Here is a 12,100-nt window from a genome sequence, read left to right as displayed (position 1 = left end):
AAAAAAAAAAAAAAAAAAACCTGTACATACGACTTGGACCAACCCAAAAGATGGCACATGCAGAGAGGAGAAAGAGGGCCTCCTCTCTCGTGGCATCTGTTGCATCGTGGTTCGACACCACCACCATCACTGGCCGCACCACCAGAAGGCACCATCACTACCACCGGCCCTGACGACCACCAGGTGCTATCCACCTTCCGTGTCTTTCCCCATCGTCGTCTTCGAAAAAACCTTCTTCTCCCCTCCCCACGTCCCTCGCCATTATTCCCCGAGATTTCCACCATCTGCGTCTCTGCGATCCACCCTTCGCCCCATCTCTCTCCGACATTCGTGATCCACATTGGTTCATCGTCTTCGTTAGAGAAGGAGAAGAAGAGACCTCTGCCAAACCACCTTCTGCGAGAGGCTAATTGTGACTGGGATGATTTCTTGTGTCCGGGAGGTGGATGGGGTGGAAACGGACTGGAGCTTGATGGATGCTGTCTGAAGAATATGTAATAGGATGGGGAAGAGTCTAGGAGGTTTACTTGACACGGAAGTAGAGGTAATAATATCAATAAATTATTTTTCAAATGTGTTTGTTGTATGTATATCATTTCTATGTTCTATCCATTTGTTTTAGATCAGATAAATTGGAAAGATAATATTGGTGATAAAATTTTACAAGTCACAGTGATAAGTTTTCTTGCTTAATAATAGCAAGAGATAGTGAATCACAGGTAAATTACCAAAGAGGTAAATTTAATTATAATTTGTCATAACTTCTAAATTATGCAAGATGCCATTTATATTCTCTATAAATAAAATAAGCATATTAAAATTAGATTTTAAGAATAAAGAATCCAATTTCTAATATGTATTCTCTATTTCCTAAATTCTTGTTGTCCGTTGATTTTTTATTTCAGTTAAATGAAGGGAGAAAAGAAGAAACTGGAAATTTTCTTGTTCTCAACCGCCGCCGCCAACCGGTTCGTCTATTTCATTCGAGTTTTCAAAGTTTTCTCCGCCGTTAATGGGACTGGCTGTTGTATTGCGAAAAGAAAAGGTGGCGGAGGGATGGCAGCGGTGGAAGGAAGGAAGAGGAGAATGGCATGGCACCGTGCATTCTTCGTAGACTGGGTACACAGGTATGTGGCCCATTGTGATTACGTCTCCGCGTGAAACCAAGTATGCAGATTCCCCTTCCTCCGCCGACTTTGCACTCCAGCACACCTGATGAACGTATTCTTCCAGAGACACGCGATGTTTCGAGGACTCCATCGAGAAATATCGATCCTGCTATGTCCACTGACTTGGGCTAAGTGTTTCGTCGAGGATTGCGTTGCTTAGAAGAATCATGATAACAATCTACTTTATATCTTGATCAAAAAAAAAAATTTAAAAAAGAAAAGTATGATATACACACATTCGTTAACTTAATAATAAATGAATAAAGTGCAGTTTACTTCAAACTTTGTCACAAGATAATCCGGTCAATATGTATATTGAGACATTAATCGTTCAATTTAGATTATACAAAGTAACAACCGGTTACTTTGTTGAGTAATTATTAGTTTGAAACGTAGATATCACGTTGGAATGGCTTGAAGGCAGATAATGCCAGAAATAACGACTTGTAGTGATACACTTGAGCGTTACTAAACGGCAGCCGCTAAGCGTGCCGTGCATACGAATTATTCTATATACCCGTAATTGCGGGCATAGAATCGTTGGAAACGGTTCATCGGTAATGATCATCGTTTTTAACCGTTCACTTCGTCTAGCTTATTTATCCAACGATAACATAATTGTTGCCCGGTTAGTAGATACGTAATTATCTTGCTCTTGGCCCCATCGTGCAATTATTTATTGCGTGATACCTGTCGACCGGAGGAACAGGTTGCCACAGCTTGGGAATTCGTTGTGTAGGCATTCGATTTCCGTGATATTCTCGTTTATTAGATTATTCACAAATTTCATCAATTTATTTTAAAACCTAATATTATCAATCAAATTAAATATTTTTTTATTTTTCTACATCATAAAATTGTATATACAATTTTTTAGAAACTTATTTTTAGAAAAAGATTATCATGATTAATATTATCTATTGTAACATAAAAATCGCTGTTCAAAAATATTTCCAATATATTACAATTTTTAATATAGCGTAATTTCAAAATCAAAGCGTCTTAATAATTCGTGTTACAATACGTGCTGGATGTATACTCCATTATCATCTTGTGGTAACCGATAATATATAAGAACAAGTAAACAGTGGAGTTGAGTGGAGGCAATTTCGCATGGCAACAATTGCACCCCTCTGATGTCTAACCCCGTGTTCGCGAAAGAGGCGAGAACGAACGCGAGCATCCTCTTTATAACTGCACGAGCCTAAAAAATTTCTGCTTTCACAGCTGCTGGCTCCGCTGCGTGTGCCATTCGAAAGTTGTTTATACTTTCGCGGCAGCGAATGCATGCATTATCACGAGTGGCTGGGAGGAGCACGCGGATGAACGTAGTCCGAAGGGTATATACGCCCGGTTGCGGGACAACTTTCGTAACAGTAGCGTGTAAGTATCGTTCAGTTTGCGCAGGTGATGCAACCGACCCATCCAGGCCAGATATCGTGCAGAAAAGGAACAGATTGTGCCTGTGGTGGCCAGCCCATGCCGCATTCTGCCGCGATTATCGATCCCGCATTGTATTCGTGCCGATCGGATGTTTGACACCGAGCACGATTATTTGTGTAAGGCGATAATAGCTGTTCAGCAATTGCGTGTCACTGTTTCGAGGGAAAAAAATATCTTTAGAGGATAGAGATATTAACCCTCTAATGGCTTCGATATTATTATGATCATTGACCGATTGATAACGACTTTTTTGAATCGTTCATGATACACGATACTGATCTGAAAATTATTGTGTTTATAAATGTTAATGAAAATTGTAAATCTGGATATTACGATATATTAATTTTTTTGTAATAAAAATATCGTTAAGAGAATATTTGAGAAAAGAAAAATAATTTTGTGAGACTGCTACAGGACGATTTATAAAGATTGATCGATAAAATGGAAGGCGAAATCTGTAGAGAAGGAGTTTGCTCAGGCGAAACTCTTCGTGGCTAATTAATCGTGAACGCGAAATACCTTTGTTGCGAATATCGAGAAATCGATTCGGTTGTGCACTGGTACTTTCTACGTTGTTTAGAAGCGATTCACTTTGCCACCACTTTCATTTCCACTGATTAATTTCTTGTCTTATTTTTTTTTTTTTGTTTAAAGTATATCTTTTAAATAATTATTATATCTTTAAATAATTTTTGACCCAATTTTTTTATTTCCAATCTTTCAGCTCTTAAAAAATCAATTCTTTTATTTTATTTTCTTTAAATACATCGTGAAAATCTAACAGATGCGCAATCCAGCGTGGCTAATGAATTTTATGAGCGTTCCATCGTATTTTAGAGAGTCTGGATCTCTCGTTCGCGAAGCTGTTTCCTGTAACCAGTTAAGACTGCACGAAATTAATCAATTACGAACTAAAACAGCTTTTCTGCCACGGTACATCTACCTCTGGTACACTGTTCACTATGCTTCACTTCTCTTCCTTCATGCTCCAATTCGTCCATTCGTTCGTTCGTTCCGTGGATAACAGAAGTTACCGGAATTTAATAGTCCGCTGATTCGAAACGTACAACCATTGGCCACTGTGGAAATATTCCACGTGAAATTACAGCATGCGTGTCCTAATATCGTCATACTAGATATGCGAATGCAATTCGTTAAATCTAGTGATAATAATTCTAGTAATATTTAAAGTCACTAGGTACCATCAATAATGATGAAATAATTTTGGTATAGATAATTTTTTTAATTTTGAAGCAGATTTCGTTTTACGATTAAATATTTATAATGGTACAATGCACAAAGTTTCATTATACATTCATATGAAAATATAAAATTACTGAATCGTACCAAAATTTCACCATCACTAGTGACCTCTAAGCAAGTTACCAGTCGTAGTGTTTCGTAAAATATTTTATCTTTTCTTTTTTTTTCAATAATAATAAAGATTTATAAGATATTTTTAACAAAATGAAAATTATAGATAAAGAAGAAAGGAAAAGATAAAAGCAATTGATATACAAGTCATATCAGCCGCGATCAATTTATTGCAATATAATTAATATAACCTAGTAGCACTATTTTTAATTACCGCCGCTTTCGCGATAGAGATCGTTACACTTTCGCTTGTTTTCAAAATTCCGATCAGATTCGATGAACAACCAATTATAAAATTGTTATGAGCAATTGCAAAATATCTTACGGGGAAATAAATGTTTAATAAAGTGAGAATAGTTGAATATAGAGAAGAAAACAAAATAATACCGTTCACTGTGAAATTTGTACGATATTATATTCCTTACTCGCTTTCCAATCCGATCGTTCGAATTCGATTCGAAAAAATGAATGGTGGAACGAGGCGTCAGCTGTCTATACCGAACTGCAAAAGTTCTATTAGAGGTTCAAAAAGGGTAAAATAAGAGAGGACAGAAAATAGAGAAAGGAGAAAAAAAATAAAGATGGATGGAAGAGAAAAGAAAAGAGGAAAGGGAAAGGTGTGTAGTTCGCGGATTCAAGCTGCACGGACACCAGAAACGTCCCACGGTTTTCGAGGTTCAGCAGGGTTAAAAGGAATTACATTATCGTGAAGCGTTTGGGCGTGGGAGACCTGAACCCTGTTTCTCGAGGATCCGGCTGTGATGCACCCGTTGCACCCGCGACCTACCTTCTGTACTTCCTCCATGGCCTGCGTCGATCCTTTATTTTTTCATCCACTCCCGAAAGGAAGGATCCTGATGCGGTATTGTGAAGACGATTTTTTCGAGGATTAAGTAAGATGGCGTGGATATGAATAGTATATAACGGGATCGAAGGAAATTTCAAACGATGAAGAAGAAATGGATGATTCGTACATTGTTTTGGAAATATAGGTCAATATCTCGAAATTATAAATATGTTTTTAAATTATTGTAAAAATTTTTTTTTTAATTGTTACAATTTTTAATTTTTAATTTTACAGTTCAGGTAAACATTATGTGTGTATCACGAACGATTAAGAAAAGAGAATTACAAAGTGGATGTATTAACTTTAATTAAACTGTCCATAAGATTAATATCACGTATATTCAGGCTTCAATATTAATAATATAATTGATATAACCAAGAAACAACATCGATATATTAAACTAAATATATTAATACTATTAAAAGATAAATTACACGAAAGATATCGCAAAACTTTTTCCTCATTTATCTTTGATAGAACGTATTAATCTGACATAATCTTTCGGCTCTATATCTTTCCAGGTTCCACTGTTTGGTAGCCATCAGCTTCTAAAGGGAGACAGATGAGGTGGACCACTGGCAGGTAGCCGGTGTATGTGGTGCAGCAGGTGAGCAGTAGGTCAACTCGGCTCACATGTACATTTATATGCGTGTCCGATGCTCGATACAAGAAAGTTCTTTGTCTCGATGAAAATGTATCGTGTGAAATCAGAAAATTCATGAACTGGGAAAAAGATTTTTTAAATAAGTTTTTATAAGGAAACAATCATAAATCAAAAGTCAAGGTCATTCAAGATTATACAAGATCAATTCATCGAGAAACATCCTATTGGAGAATTTTTTTCAATATTCATTTTTATCGTCATTCGCTAAAACTGTCTCCTCTTCAATTATGCAATAATGCAGATTCACTGTACTTTAAGGTAAAACTTAACATTATCTTTTAATATAATCAGTTATTTCCAAACGATTCCTTTTGATTTCATCATCCACAAACAAATAATAAATGCATGTATCATCAATTACTCAATGTCTAAACAAAATATGTTTCTTCTAGGCTCTCATCAAAATTCTTGGAAAATTGCAAGAAACTCGATACCAAGCAAAAAGAACTTTATCGACCGTTCGAAATGATTCGAGTTTTCGATGTACAGCCGGTACATACATACTCACACAGAGTTAGGAGTCAGGTAGTAAGGTGGGTAGGTGGTGGGTAGGTAGGTGCATACGCGTAGCGTGGGAAGGTCCGGCAGCTGAGAGCAGAAGGGGCCCCAAAAAGCGGCTGCAGCTTCTTCTTCTTGCCTGTTGCTGCCGCTGCCCTCTGCCTCGGCCCTTCCTCACCCGTGGGACCTGCCCACTTCTTCTTCTTCTTCTGGATATACGACCCCTCGACCGAACCATTCAGATGCCCGTGAACGCGACTTTTCCGCTTTCCTTCTTTGCCTGTATACAACCTCTCTTAATTCTCAGCTGTGCCAGGACCTTATCGAATATCGTGTAAGTATACAAACTGTCGTTCAATGATCGATTTGGAAAGTTTGCAAAGTCAATGCTAAAATGGGAATTTTGAAAAAAAAAATTTTTAAAGTTTATTTGATTTTTTTCTTTAAGAATGAAAAAGTAGAATTTTGATAATAATGGATCGTTTGGATTCAATGAAAATTATTTAAATGTGAAAGTTAATTTTTTAAGGAAGAATAATAATTTTTATAAAAGATCCAAAGAAAATAGCATAGAATTTTAAAATCCAAAAAATGAAATTTAATTTCCCAATAAATCACTAATTAATTAAATCATTTAATCATTTCTTTAACTCGACGTATTATAGAATTAATAAAAATAAATATTTGAAGCGTAAACTCGAATCAAGACGTTGAGAATCTTTTCTTTCAGAGTACGTATAACGTTGAGACATGGGAAGGTAGTTTCCACGGTGATTCCCAATCGCGGATGCAAGACGTCGCGACGACAAGGACAACGATAACCACGACGACATCCTGTCCCTTGAATTGAAAGGACGGAGTATTCGGTGAAGGTCTTATTATTAATTGTTCGAGTTCCTGCTCAAACACTGGAGATTAAATCCGGGAGGAACTAATCCGGCACGTAGTGCCTCTTTATTCCGTCTGTCCCACGTAGAGAGAAGCCTCTCTCACACACACACACACTCGTCTCTATAGATGTTACGTCCAAGGTATGGTAGATAGATCGAGCTCTCTGTGAATCGTAAATACACGTATATACACTCTGTCCCTCCATGTGTCTTCGTGAGAGTAAATACACTACGAATCTTCGTGAATGAAATTTTAACCCTTGAATCGCGTTCTCTACCTGGAATATCTTCTTTTTTTTATTTTTATTCTTCTTCTTTTTTTTCTCTTTTTTTTTTTTTTTTTTGTTTAAGAAGCTTCAAGTTCATTGTAAAACACCGCGAGAATGTTAATCGAGGGCAATGAAGGATAAGTATAATAAGAATAGGTTAAGAACTATCCTGTGTTCTTAAATATTATTTTAAATATTTAATATATATAGATGTAAATGAATTTTTATTTCTCAAGAAATATTAATTTCTGATTAAAAATATTTCTAAAACAGGATTATTTTAATCGAAATCAAGATAACCTTATCTATTTTATTATATTTATCATAAATATTATCTTATTACTTCTTTTTATCTATTTTATTATATTTATTCTTCTTTTTTTTCTCATATAGATGTAATTAATATATATAGAGATATATAGATATATATAGATATATATAGATATATAAATGTATTTAATATATATAGATGAAATTGGAATTTTTATTTCATTACATTCTCAAGAAATATTAATTTCTGATTAAAAATATTTCTAAAACAGGATTATTTTAATCGAAATCAAGATAACCTCGAAGATAACCTCAAATTTACCAAAACAATAGAATAGGTTAAGAACTATCCTGTGTTTTTAAATATTATTTTAAATATTTAATATATATAAATATAATTAATATATATAGATATATAGATATATATAGATATATAGATGTATTTAATATATATAGATGAAATTGGAATTTTTATTTCATTACATTCTCAAGAAATATTAATTTCTGATTAAAAATATCTCCAAAACAGGATTATTTTAATCGAAATCAAGATAACCTCGAAGATAACCTCAAATTTACCAAAACAATAGAATAGATTAAGAACTATCCTGTGTTCTTAAATATTATTTTAAATATTTAATATATATAGATGACATTGGAATTTTTATTTCATTACATTCTCAAGAAATATTAATTTCTGCTTAAAAATATCTCCAAAACAGGATTATTTTAATCGAAATCAAGATAACCTCGAAGATAACCTCAAATTTACCAAAACAATAATAACCAACATACCAGATGCCAACGTAAAGAAGCGAGAAGATTTTGAGGTTCGTAGGGAATAAAATCCAGGCGCCCTGGATCTGAAATCAAGGTACCAATATCAAAATTTCCTATCTTCCACCCAAAACGCCTCCCGGCCGTTCGTGGGCGTGGAATCGGCCACCCATCTGACGATCGATCCCCGCGGGTTCTGCCTACCTAAAACACTCCGTTCCACAGATTGGAGCGGATCGCAGCCTTGGATGCTGTCCACTTAGATAAGGATAGCCCCTGGAGAAGGAAGGAATCGAAACAAGGGGGTTCACCGACAGCAGGCCAGTTATTCGCGCGCCAGAAGGTAGCTCTCGAAAATTTACTTTGGGCCTAAGTTGGAAAGAGGGAGAAGATTGAAAGTGGTTGAAAGGAGACGAAGGAATCGGCGAAGAAAAGGAAAGAGGAGAAAGGTTGAATATCGGAGGAGAGATGAGAGTTGGCCGATGGAATCGGCGGCTTCGAGAGCCAGATGCAGGATCCGCAGACGGAACGGAAGGAAGCATTTTTTTTATTATGTTTGTTGCGACCCTGAAGCTAGTGTAAAACAACAGATACGGAGTTTTTACGAACGTGAGAAGGTCGTTTCTGTGGGTGCACATCATTGATCAAAAATTGAAAATCGCTAATTGTAGATCCCGTAGAATTTTGTAGAAAAGAGAATTGTAAAAGGATACAATCTCTAAAAAAAATTTCTTTTTCTTCGAATGAAATATTTCTTCGACAGCTAGTGACATCTAGAATAGAGAGAGGAAGTCTCAAATCTATCTTTCAAATTGCATTTCTAAAATTGAAATTTTATATTTTATGGGATGCTATTTGGAAACCTTGTTCTTTAATCCAAAAAAATTAGATAAATGCAAATTGGAAAAGAAAATGATATTTTTGATCAATAATGTACGCGTACGAGTTGAGAACAAGAGGGAGGCTGATGACACTTTTCCGCATTCGAATTCAGAATCGCGGCTTGCTGCGCTATAATCTCTGTACGTAAACAGGGTTGTATTTTAAAACTGGATTTTTATTCGTTTCCTTGAGAGCCGGAACAGGACAGGAAAGGAGAGAGAATTTTTGCATGGTCGGCTATACTGTTTCGAACGTTCCAACGAACCGGATGTTATGAATGCTCATGCTCTTTTTACTCTCTCGTGCTTTCATTCAAACTGATGCTTTTCAATGGCCCTGTTCTCTCTTGTCACCGTCACTTGTTCGTGTGATGTTTCTCGGGAAGANTATATATATATATATACATTTGCTACATTTGTTCAAAAAAATATTATTATTATTCTCAATTTACAATTCCAGAAGAAATTTAAACAACATTTAAACGAAGACTCGTATTTCAAATTATATCTTGTAACAAGACACAGAGAAATAGTAAAAATTAAGATAACATATCTGCTCGAGCTTGCACAAATAGGCCATAAATAACCACGCTAAATTTTCTCCTTACATAATGTTATCCAGAAATTTCAGGTAAAAAGATAAAGCAGAAAAATACGTCCATAAAGAAACCAAAAAAAAAAAAAAAAAAGGGAACGGAAAGGCGTCATTTTCCATGTTCGTATATCTCGCTTAATTCGCATAATCGCTTGCAATTCGGAAAATAACGTGAATAAATATATTACAGAAGGCTGGAAGTGGAAAAGAAGAGGAAAGAAAGTATTTCGAGAACACGATGGCGAGAACAAGGAAGGATGGAGGAACGATAGACGAAGAAAATATTATGGTGGGAATGGAAGAAGGGAGAGGAAGAACGAGGGGATAGAGTGGGCGGAAGTGGCCCGTACAGGGAGGCTGCAACCACCTTGGCTTCCGCCACATTGAGGGCCACCGATACAACACACAACCACCTTGTGTTTTTCATCCTTCTCCCAGTGGTCCCTCACACGTGTTGCTTACCATCCTCTCAAAGAAACGTGTATTCCATTCCGCTTCTGCGAAACAGGGGCCTAAAATAAGTGGTCCTCTCGTCCATCGCGATCCCATTTCCTTCCTTGTTTTTCTTCCCTCCACACGCTTCGCCAATTCCTCTTTCACTTCCTCTTCAAACGCTTCTTCCGCCTTCCGCTCCTTCCTCTGCTCTTCTTGTTCCTTTCTTTCTATGAAAAAAAATGTGCATTATTTTGTTGAATTGCTAAATGTTCTTACTTCTCTATTCTTGGAGAATTTTCTTGCCATGATGGTAAATAATCATACGTGAATTATTTCACTGTTTCTCTTAATGGATTGCATTAATCTTGAGCTTGTTTCTCTTGAAAAATTTTATAATTCAGTATATTGTTATTTTGGAATATGTATAGATGATGAATAAGTACAGATGATTGTTCTTTTGAAGCTTGGAAGCCAAGAGATTCTTTGTATTTTTGGCTGTCTTTTTATTATTTTTCTTGATCTTTTGTACCTTTTCTTTTTCTTCTTCCTCTTCTTCCTGTTCTTCCCTGATGGTAAAGGGGTGATTGCGATATTGAATTTGAATTTAATAAATCCGTGAATAACCATCGTCCTCCATTTTTTTTTTCTTTTTTTTTAGCGACATCTGTCTGCTTCCTCCTTGAACGTTTCCTCCTTTCTTCTGGAACATCTTGCGGCTATTCATGGAAACACCAAAGCACCATTGTGACGACTTCATCTTCTTCTTTCAAACTTTTCTTTCCTATATAAGTAAAAAAAAAGGCCCAAGTCTTATATTCTTTAAAATTTTTCATCAAAAAAAAAAGGATGTGCTTAAAAAATTTCTACGACTTTCAATGAATTATTGTATCGCCCTACGATTGAAAATCGTGAAAAATTTAAGTCGAGATGAGTTATTAAAATTGAAGAAACATCGCCCACCCACGAAGTGGGTTGTGTTGGTGCGAACTGAAATTAATTAAGGGAGGGGGTGAGCAGGGTTAAATTAAAATTCGGGCTGACGAATGGTCAGGGGGTGGATAACTCGAAGGGTCAGTCTGCAGCTGACAAGATAATCGTCGTGAGCTACGTCAGTTGGTCAATTTCGCTAAATGGATGAATGCAAGCTAATGAAGCGAGAAGACGGATCACTTCTACGCCTTATTTATCTTCATTGCTTAAACATTGCCAGTTGATCAATTTTCTGGCTGGAAAATCTTCTTCTGATATTAATTACATCTCTGTACAAACGAAATTCATTCCTTTTTCAGTATATCTTCACTACGTATTTTTATATATATTGTACAATACAATAATTATAATTTGCACGTATAATTTTTTATCTTGTATTCTTCCTCTTTTGAAAAAATTCTTTTCAATTTTCTTAAACATCTTCAATGTTGTTATACGAAGAAAGAAAAGAAATTTCAAATGAGCAAATAATTAATCGGTAAAAATGCGTAACGTGTCGCTGGACGCGTCGTGCAAATACGTGAAATCGTATCCGATGACGGTGTCATTAGGTATGACCACCGTCACACTTTTCCAAAGTACGGTGGTTTCGAGGTAAACGGCCCTTTTACCATTTCCATTGTCCACGTACAAGCCTCTTATTCTGTACAGTTATACTGGAAGATTCCCTGCACTGAGACTTTTCGATGGATAATTGGTAATCGATTGGTTAATCCTTGAAAGAGAAACACTGTCTGTCAGATTGTCAATTAACGAAATTACGTAATTGTAAAAAGATCTTACTCGTATGTTCGAATAATCGTCGGATGATTAATTTAATCATCGAAAGATAGCAATGGTTAAGTCACGGAGTAGCACTCATTGAATCTCTAATCGATAATGAATCATTATCTTGGAATCACTGTGAAGTCAGCTTCGTATTCGTGTCTGTATTTCAATAAACCCGGGATTATTCGCTAGAATAATGCAAATATCTGGAATAGAAAAGGAACGAACGG

General features: G+C 35.9%; 2 long non-coding RNA genes across 2 annotated transcripts; both read left to right on the top strand.

The window, feature by feature from the left end:
* The first annotated feature begins 546 nt into the window (after window positions 1-546).
* On the top strand, window positions 547-1,471 carry LOC102676043. The gene is made up of 3 exons (XR_421552.2): window positions 547-719; window positions 906-1,127; window positions 1,234-1,471. It is a non-coding gene; the product is annotated as an uncharacterized LOC102676043 (long non-coding RNA).
* Window positions 1,472-5,856: 4,385 nt separating this feature from the next.
* LOC116185433 lies at window positions 5,857-8,881 on the top strand. Its single transcript, XR_004150281.1, has 4 exons — window positions 5,857-6,333; window positions 6,728-7,310; window positions 8,147-8,298; window positions 8,427-8,881. It is a non-coding gene; the product is annotated as an uncharacterized LOC116185433 (long non-coding RNA).
* The last annotated feature ends 3,219 nt before the right edge of the window (window positions 8,882-12,100 follow it).

Source organism: Apis dorsata, unplaced genomic scaffold (genome assembly GCF_000469605.1).
Source record: "Apis dorsata unplaced genomic scaffold, Apis dorsata 1.3 scaffold_174, whole genome shotgun sequence".
Taxonomy (NCBI): domain Eukaryota; kingdom Metazoa; phylum Arthropoda; class Insecta; order Hymenoptera; family Apidae; genus Apis; species Apis dorsata.
This window is presented reverse-complemented; position numbering and strand designations above follow the sequence as displayed.